The following is an 8,841-nucleotide window of genomic DNA, read 5'->3' as shown; positions in this document are numbered from 1 at the left end:
AGACAAACTATTTACTCTCTGTTGTTACTTCCATTTTGGAGGGCAACCAGGAGGCTCACTGTAAATACCTAGACTGAAGCCCACCTTTCTCTTCTCTCAGAAAAGCTAACAGTTGTTAAGTATCCACCCTGAAGCCCACTTCTTTGTGTCCCGTGACATGCAAACAGGCCAGTTATAAATGTCTAATCTGGAGCCCATCTATCTCCTACATCAATAATATAGTAAAATCAACTTAAAATGAGACAGGTTGTGAACAAGAACACCCCTAATATAGGAGGGTTCAGACGCTGCTACAGAACCACCTGATCCATTCCTGACAACACTGAGTGGAGGGAGGGGGGCATTCAGACAGCAGGGCAGACAGTTTGTTCTGGGTGCTCATGTGGGGAGCACAGCAACAGGGGCTCAGCCTGCAAACCCCAGAACTACTTGCAGATCGGCTCCAGAACTACTCCTGGAGTGGCAGAGAGAAGGGATGTCCCTCCTGCTAGACATGGAGGAAGGGGGTGGGTCTGCCGGGCCACCTCACCTCAGGGACTTGCTGGGAGGCTCCAGGCTGGTGTGCTCACAGCTGAGACAGGCCTCAGGGTGCAGTGGGGATGCATGGGTGGGACGGGCCCTGAGCCAGTCACTCACGACCCTTCATGCCCCTCTTCCCTCGAGGGTATCTAGGGTATCTCTTCCCCCAGTGATGAAGGGCAGAACCCTGACAGTCACCCCCAACCCCCGTCCCCCAGGGAAGCTCACTAGAGACTTGGCACCTAGCTGGGGGCTGGTCACATGGTGGTGTCTGCCCTCACCCTCCAAATGCCAGTGCCCAGAAGCAGAGCTGAGGCTCAGTGTGAACCTAGTGTTTAGTGCAAACAGCATAGGTGCAGGGGGCTGTCTGTAATGGGAAGGGGGCTTTAGATCAGGGCAGGGTACTTCTCACCAGCTGCATGAGCTTCCTGGGGCAGCTGTGACAAACGAGCACACACACAGGCTCAGAACAAAAGAAGCCTGGCCTCTCTCAGTCTTGGAGACCAGACGTCTGAGGTCAGGGTATCCCAGTGCTGCGCCCCCTCCAGAGGCTCCAGTGGAGGGTCCTTCCCACCTCTTCCAGTTTTTTGGGCTCCAGGCATTCCTGGGCTTGTGACCACCCTCCTCCCATCTCTGGCTCCATCTTCACCTGGTGTCTCCTCTGTGTCTCCATCTGTTATGCCCTCTTTGATTGAGGGCCACCCAATCCAGGATGACCTCATTTCCAGATCCATAATCAATTACACCTGCACAGACCTACTTCCAAATAAGGTTCCATTCACAGATTCTGGGGTCATGTCGTGGACATAGCATTTGGGAGCCCCCCATTCACCCCCACTATAGCACCCAGTTCCCAGACACCAGCCTGCCTTCCTCAGGACCGTGTTCAGTCTGTTGACACTCTGTCTTCCTGCACGGAGGAGTCTTTTGTTTCTCACTGTAACTTAGTGAGGCCGGGGGGGGGGGGTGGACCCTGTAGGCTCACCTCCCAGTGATTCCAGGGACCATGCTGAGTGTCCTCCCAGGAGTGCCAGAGCTTTGCCAGGGTGTGCATATTCTGTGCTGACCACTTGGTGGTCAGGCACCTGCACAGGCTGGACTGGTCCCATCGACAGCCTGCTGCTCCGTGTGCGGGCCTCCAACTGTGATGTGTGGACCCACAAGATTGGTGGGAGCCCTCCTGCCTGCCCTGGGGCCTCCAGCTCCTGACAGACCCACCAGTCCTGGTGTGGGCACCCGCATCCAGTCATGGACTCCTGCTCCTGCCGTGGACACTCCATCCGATCGGCCCCCAAGAGAGAGGGATGAGAACTTGGCCATGAAGAAGACAGGGCAGTGGCGGGCTCAGACTCCAGGCCCGGAGATCAACCTTCTTCTGTCCTCCAGGTCAGTGCTAAGAAGTCTACAGAAGCTAAGCCATGGATCCACCTGCACATAAACAAAAACCCAGAGTTAAAGAGCCTGTCAGCAGAGTAGAGAAGACCAAGCAGAAGTCAGCCCAGCAGGAGCAGAAGCAGACAGAGAGCAGAGGTCTGTGCCCTCAAGAGTCACGACAGGACTGGGGCACCTGGGAGCTGCTTGTGGCTTCTGTGAACAGATGCAACCTCCTGGAGAGTGAGTCAGCCCTGTGTCCACAGCACATGGGACCCTAGAGGCTTGGTTGTGTTACCAGTGTTGAGCTGAAACAGCTCATTAGGAGCTTTACACAACTAGACAAGAAGACATTCATCTTATTCCTACAACTGGATTAATCGGAACTTCCTGCATACAACTTGCCTCACTAGTTCCTCCAATCTGAATTGCCCCTTGCTTGCCAAAGAGACTTCTATTCTTCCAAGATAATAGATTCTCTATTTTTAAAACTTTGTGTGGGGAAAAAAAATCAGTGTTTCTTGTGAAACTAAATCTTCTCCAAAAATGCAAATAAAATATTAATAAAAAAGAAGACAAAGACAGAGCCGGCCCTGACTGCAGCAGGTGTAGACAAGAACTGGGGATACTTAGATACCTGTCCCCCAAGGGCCCAGAATGTGATGTCTGACCTGTGAGGGCTCTGACTAGAGGGGTCTGCCTCCACCTGGGCTCACCTGGGGGTCGCTGCAGGGAGAGCGTGTCCTCAGGTGACTTTCCAACTTGCCCCACCCCAGCTTCATCCCCCAGCCCACTCTACCCCATTAACAGTCTTTAAATGGTGTCTTTCACCCAACAGGCCTGCGTGGGAGGTTTTAACCCTGAATGAAGGTCCAATGAACAGTGTCCCATGTGTCCTGCATGTCTTGGGAAGGGAAGGAGCCTCACTCTCATGGTCCTGCCCCGTGCACCGGGGCGGGTGGTGGAGGTGGGGGTGCGGCAGCCCCCGGCTCTGTTCTGACAGAAGCTCCCTTTCTGTGGACAAGCCTTCTCCTTATCCTCCCTGGAGACTCAGGAGGCCACAGCATGGGGGCACGTGCGGCACTAGGACCCCACCCTAGGAAATTTCTCAGAGGCAAGGACCAGGCCTGCAGGCTGAGGGGAGGAGGGAGCCAGCCTCTTGGTGATGCAAGGGGCTAGGATGCCTCATACCCGGGAGGGCCTTGGACTCAGCTAACTACCACCTGGGATCTCCTGGCCCTCCCCTGGTAGAGGGGCTCTCCAGATTCCACAGGCCCAAGACCCCCCACTTCTGACCCCAACTGCAGAGTCAAGGTCCCAGAGACCCCCTCCCAGCTGCTTTTCTTGGAGGCTCCCAAAAGTCCCCGAAGCTGTTATACTTGGGGTTAGTTATGGTGAAGGATGCAGGTTGAACTCAGTGAGGACAGAGGTGAGGAGCAGGGTCCATCCTCCTCAGCTGCAGCAGCTCAGGAAGATCACCTGAGTCCTGAGGTGCAGGATTTACTGGGGTCTGTCACAGCAACATGGTGCCACGACATGCCCAACCTTGGCCTCCAACCCCCACGGGAGACTCAGGAAGCCCCACCATGCACCATGCCATCAGCACAGAGCAGTCTGGAGCAAGGACACGCCTGTCAGACTCAAGGTGAACTCTGGAGCCAAGAGCAGAGGCATGGCCTCTCTGCAGGCAGGTGACCCCACACCAAACAGGCCCCGGTGCAGCGCCCGATCGGTGTGGCCAGCAGGGGGGCACATGGGTCAGCCAGTGTCCGTGTGCCTCAGCCTGTGACCACTGACCACATTGCCCTGCTCTGCTCACAGAGCGAGGCCAACAGACGAACAACAGGAAGGGAACAAAGCCAGCTCAGGGTCAGGCTGGGTTGGAAAGGGTCCCAGGAGCGAGCACCAGGCCGCCCTTGACCCGAGCCAAGAGCTGATGTCCACCCTATGGTCAGTCACATCTCCCCACATAGGGGAGGGCTGCCTTTCCCATGTCCTAGGGCAGGGTCATGACTGCGTATACAGCGGGAGGCACAGCAGTGCACACAGCAGGCCTGATGCCTGCCCTCCTCATACAGTCGGAGCCTGGTGAGGGTGGAGCGACCCTACAGGACCCGAGCCGATCCCCCAGAAGGATGTTGGGGTGAAGCGTTTAGGAGCATCTGGAGGGAACCCTCACCCTTCAGCACAGGTGACTGAGGACACGACCAAGGGTGGGCAGGAAGGGGAGCCCAGGGAGGGTCCTGGGTCATCCCTGATTCTGCACGAGGGGTGTGGAGCTGGGGGTGAAGGGGATGGGGGCAAGAAACTGATCCCTTGACGGCAAGGAGACAGATAATCCCCGGCAGAGAGGAAAGGGGAAGACTGTGCCCAACAGGAGGACGAAGACACCGGCAGGTGGCGCTGCAGGCACAGGTGCCAGGGCTGCTTCCTGCTGGGGTGGCACCCCACCCCCCACCCCTGCACCCCTGCACCCCTGGGAACCACGCGGAGTCCAGCTAGACGCGAGCCAGGAAGAAAAGGGAAGCCCCGTCCACACTGCTGAACACAACACGGGAGGCGTTCACAGTCCTCTTCACCTGGCGCGGGAAAAGGGCAAATGGAGAGAGACGGGGCTGAGGTGGGAAGTGTGGGCACTTGGAGCCTAGAGAGGAGGGTTTCCGAATGAGGCGGTGAGGTCACAGGGAGCGGGAGAGGGGCAGGGTGACGCCAGTGGGCCGGTCAGTGAGTGCTCGGCAAGGCCTGCGTCCTCCCTGAGGCCACCCCGATCCAAGGCGGTTTTCTGTCTGCCTGGTTCCCTGAGGCTGGATGTTTGTGGGGACGCGGGCCTTCACGCTGTCTCTGAGGGAGCGAGGTGGACCCTCAGTCCCTGGGCTGTGGATGGTCGAGTCCTCTGGGTGTCATGTCTCTTCTTGGGGGTCACTAGGGCCTTATCCTCACTCCGAGGGGACGGAAGGGGAGGGATGGAGCTGTTCCCGCCCAGCTGTTCCTGGGCTCTTGGGGAGGGCCTCTCTGGCCAGATTCACAGGCCTCAGTCACCACTGCCCACTGGATACCCGCCTCCAGGAAAGGACCTGTCCTGTGAAACAAGGCACCTGGGTCGGGGGGGAGCGACTCAGATGGCCACACTCGGGCCAGGAGGTGGGATGGGGGTGGCCTGCAGCCAGCTGTCATAGGCACAACACTGTGGCTTCTTTCCGAAGCCTGAGATGCCCGGTGGCAGGGGGTGGGGGGAGAGGTAGCCATAACAGGGAAGAGTAGAAGGTTCTTGGACCCTGGGTTCCCACCCCCCCAGGAAGAGTGGGGGTTATGTCTAGAGGGGAAGCGGCCAGTGACCGTCCTGGGTTTCAACAAGCCCAGCGTCCCTCCCCCACAGGCCAGATATCTGTTTCTCGAGCCCCCATCACACATACCAGACCCTGGGGGGAGTGGGTATTGGAACAGGATGCTTGTCTCAGGCCTGGAGCCTGAGGTCCGGGTGTCGGGCACCGGCTCCTCCTGAAGGCTCTGTGGTCAGTCGGCCCCGGTCTCTCCCTGCCCGTCTCTATCTCCTGCTCTCATCTTGCCTTCTCCCCCATGAGTTCTGCTCCCTCCTCACACACAGGTCAGTGACCTCATCTCAGCCCAGGGGAGTCCATGATCCTGGGGCCTCTTGAGGTGACAAATCCTGGGGGTCAACACAGCTTGTGGGGACATGTGGCGGAGGTGATGCTCCAAGGCCGGAATCCAGGAGCCTCGTGGAGGAAGTGGTGTGCTGACTCAGGGAGAAAGGATGGACAGGCAGAGGCAGGAGGGATGCCAATGGGGGTGGTCACCCTTGCCCTCTGGGGAGTGAGGAGTCTCTAGAGGGTGGGGCAGGAGCTGGCAGGACAGGCATGTCACAGGAGGGCAGCCTGAACCCTATGTGCAGGGTCTCAAAACAGCAACCATAACCCATAACCCAGCTCTCATGCCACTCCCAGCCCTGATGCCAACCCTCCAAACCAACACCAAGAAAAATCTAATCAAATCACACAAATACATCAGAAAAGTAAAACTACACCAGCATACTTTATGAACACAAAAATCCTCCCCCAAACTAGAGCAGCATGAAACCAACAGAACATTGCATGAATGATACCATAAGCAAGTATCTCGACATCAAAAGTGGCAGGTTGTTTCACATATTAAAACTAAGCAACACAGTGAACCATGTAAGGGCACGATGTAAAAACAGACTATCATATCAATTACTGCAGAAGAAACTATAATCAAACCCTAATGCTATCTCATGATACAAACACTCAAGAAAGTAGGAATAAAGGAATATTTGTGCAATATTAAAAAGAATAATATACAAAGCTATAGCAAACTCCATGCTGCTGCTGCTAAGTCGCTTCAGTCATATCCGACTCTGTGCCAACCCACAGACAGCAGCCCACTAGGCTCCCCCGTCCCTGGGATTCTCCAGGCAAGAACACTGGAGTGGGTTGCCATTTCCTTCTCCAATGCATGAAAGTGAAAAGTGAAAGTGAAGTCGCTCAGTCGTGTCTGACCCTCAGCGACCCCATGCACTGCAGCCTACCAGGCTTCTCCGTCCATGGGATTTTCCAGGCAAGAGTACTGGAGTGGGTTGCCATTGCCTTCTCCAAGCAAACTTCATGCTCAGTGTTAAAAACTGAAAGATTTACTCCTGAAATCAGGAACAAGGCCAGGAAGCTGACCTTCGCCACTGTTATTCAATAGGGTACTGGAAGTTCAACCTAGAGTTTTAAGGAAAGAAACAAAATTTTCATGTGTGAATGGAAAAATTAAAACTATATCAATTAACAATACAGATCACACCATCTTACAGATAAAACTTCCTAAAACAACAAAAAATTATTTGACTAGTCAACTAATTCAGTAAAGTTACAGGAAAAAATATTAATTCATAAACATTTAACTTATACATGTACATAGCAATAAATAATCTGAAAAAGAATTTATGAAAGCAAGTCCACTTTAAATAATGTCAACATATATATTTAGGAATATATTTAATCAAATACAAAATTTGCTTTTATGTTTGTAAAGTTGTCTATACATTTGAAATTACTGGTATGTAAATTACTTTTCAAAACACCATGTCAAAACCATTCCAGAAAAACAGAAAGTATCAAACTTCCAGATAGAGGCCAAGACATACTCAGATCCAGTTCACCCAAAGTCCACATGAGATTTAGAGGCACTGTGGGAAAATCATATTAGGAGCCACTGTTTTCTGTGTTGTGGATGACCTGGATGTGGTAGAAACAGTGGAATTTTGGAATTCCAATTTTCTACATCATTCCAGCAAAAAAATTAGAAATGAATTCAGTAAAGATGCAAAATCAATATATACAAATCAACTGCATTTCTAAACACTAATAATGAGCCATCAAAAAGAGAAAAAACAAAATTATTTACAACTGCATCAAAAAGAACAAAATACCAAGGAATAAATTTAACAAAGGATGTTAGATACCTGCATACTGAAAATTTTACAATGATGAATAAATTGAAGAAGATACGAATCACTGGAAAGATACCCCTGCTCATGAAATGCAAGAATTATTATTGTTAAAATGTCCATTCTACCCAAAGTATACAGTGAAGGCAAGCCCTCCTAAAATTCCAATGAAATTTTTCACAGAAAAAGAGCAAATCCTTCTAAAATTTGAGTGGAATCACACAGGATCCCAAAGAGCTAAGAGGACCCTGAGAAAGGAGACTAGGCAGGAGGTATCTCCCTCCCAGACTTTGCACTGCATTTGGTGAAGCTACAGTCACCAAAACTGTGAGCGCAAGAAGAGGCACACCGCCCAGAGGAACAGGACAGACAGCCCAGAATTCAGCCCACACGATGGCTCTGTTAACCTATGACAACGGGTCAATGACTCACCAAGGGGAAGGGTAAACAGTGCTGGGAAAACCGGACACCACATACCAGAGAAAGAACTTAGATCTCATCTGCGCTGCACACAAAACTGAGGAAAAACCCAGCTTTCCACACCAAGTCCCTCTAGATTGACTGAGAACAGCAGTCATTCACACAAAGACGTCTCTCCAAACTTCTCCGTTTTCCTCACCGTTGCCTCCCCGGGTTGCCTGGGTCGTCAACAAACGACCCAGCGTGGACGCAGCCCCATGTTGGCCTCCCTGAGGCCAAAACCCAGGGAGTCGTAAGGGAACTGAGCTCCTGTCGGCAGAGAAGCTGACCCGGGAGTTCCAGATGGAAGCCCTGCGGGGTCTCAGAAGACACAGCTCCTCTCAGCTGCTGCTGCTGCTGCTGCTGCTGCTGCTAAGTCGCTTCAGTCTTGTCCGACTCTGTGCGACCCCATAGACAGCAGCCCACCAGGCTCCCCCGCCCCTGGGATTCTCCCGGCAAGAACACTGGAGTGGGTTGCCATTGCCTTCGCCTCTCCCCTGCGCGGGGAGTCAAATCCACCGGAAAGCAGAAGTGCTGTGGGTCAGAGAGGTGAGTTCAGCGCCGCCCCGTGGTCACTGTGGGAGGTGCAGGCCATGCCTCCCTCACACTTCATGGGAGACAGCACTCCTGCAGGCAGAACTGCTGAATCCCCTAACTGGAAATTTGAACTGGAAATGGAGACAATAACCCCAAACTTTTCTAAAACTTAAAAGCAATGAATTGGAAACCATATGGATAAAATAAATGTAGGTACAAACTTTACAACTTACACCAAATGCACTCAAAATTATTCACGTTTTTGTTGTTTAGTCGCTAACTCATGGCTGACTCTTTTGTGACCCCATAGACTACAGCCCCCAGGCCACTCTGTCCATGGGATTCTCCAGGCAAGAATTCTGGAGTGAGTTGCCATTTCCTCCTCCAGGGGATGTTCCCAACCCAGGAATCAAGCCCACGTCTCCTGCACTGACAGGTAGATTCTCTACCACCAAGCCACCAGGGAAACCCCAAATTATTCATAG

The 8,841-nt window shown here is 52.9% G+C and overlaps 1 long non-coding RNA gene across 1 annotated transcript; it reads right to left on the bottom strand.

Annotated features, from left to right (window-relative positions):
* Window positions 1-1,276: 1,276 nt before the first annotated feature.
* Window positions 1,277-8,336, bottom strand: LOC138428127 (uncharacterized). Its single transcript, XR_011252290.1, has 2 exons — window positions 7,980-8,336; window positions 1,277-1,947 (listed from the first exon to the last, which is right to left on the bottom strand). It is a non-coding gene; the product is annotated as an uncharacterized lncRNA (long non-coding RNA).
* Window positions 8,337-8,841: the final 505 nt, after the last annotated feature.

Source organism: Ovis canadensis, chromosome 23 (assembly GCF_042477335.2).
Source record: "Ovis canadensis isolate MfBH-ARS-UI-01 breed Bighorn chromosome 23, ARS-UI_OviCan_v2, whole genome shotgun sequence".
Taxonomy (NCBI): domain Eukaryota; kingdom Metazoa; phylum Chordata; class Mammalia; order Artiodactyla; family Bovidae; genus Ovis; species Ovis canadensis.
The sequence above is the reverse complement of the archived record's forward strand: the minus strand, read 5'-3'. Positions and strand labels throughout refer to the sequence as shown.